Source organism: Galeopterus variegatus, unplaced genomic scaffold (assembly GCF_000696425.1).
Source record: "Galeopterus variegatus unplaced genomic scaffold, G_variegatus-3.0.2 Scaffold35136, whole genome shotgun sequence".
Lineage (NCBI taxonomy): Eukaryota > Metazoa > Chordata > Mammalia > Dermoptera > Cynocephalidae > Galeopterus > Galeopterus variegatus.
In genome coordinates, this window is record NW_007761247.1 from 1 (window position 1) to 653 (window position 653).

A 653-nucleotide genomic window follows, 5' to 3' on the forward strand; every position below is an offset into this window, starting at 1 on the left:
GCAGGCAGAGGCCCTGCTCACCCTTCCCAGCCTCTTCCTTGAACTGTTGCATGCAGTCCAGCAAGGCTTGCATGGCATGGTCAAGTCTGTTACTCAAGGATTCACCCCACCTGCACAAAAGAACAGGGGCAGCTCAGTGGAGCCATCTGTTAAGGACTTCAGATAGGAGTGGTTTCTACAGGGGACCAGCCTGTACCTCTGAAACGGCAGCCCAATCACATTGGACAGAGCAAGCAGCAGCAATGCCGTCTGTCCCCAGGCAGTATTAATCTCATTCCAGTGCACGGGGACAGTGGGGAGAGAACCCAGTCTAAAGTTATTGATGTCACGCAAGGGGCCCTCTTCCCAGATCTTAAACGTGGCATTGAAGATGTTGGTTATCTTCAGCCAGTGCACCTGCCCACAGGCGTGGCACAGCTGGTTCTCCACGCTCCTCAGCTCATCCTACAGTCCCAGCTGTTGCCACTCAAGTGCCCTACAGTCCCTCTGGACCCACCGGTCCAACTGCTGCAGCTGTGTAGTCTCGGACTGGGCTGTCTGCAGCTCTGCAGCCGCCCTTGCAAGGTTCAAGTCCACATCCTCCAGCTCCTGCGCCAGCCTTGCCTCCTCCCGTTCCAGGTCCCCCAGCTCTGTCTGCAGCTCCTCCTGCCCCA

The 653-nt window shown here is 57.1% G+C and overlaps 1 pseudogene; it reads right to left on the reverse strand.

The window, feature by feature from the left end:
* Nucleotides 1-93: 93 nt before the first annotated feature.
* LOC103584016 lies at nt 94-645 on the reverse strand (annotated as a pseudogene).
* Nucleotides 646-653: the final 8 nt, after the last annotated feature.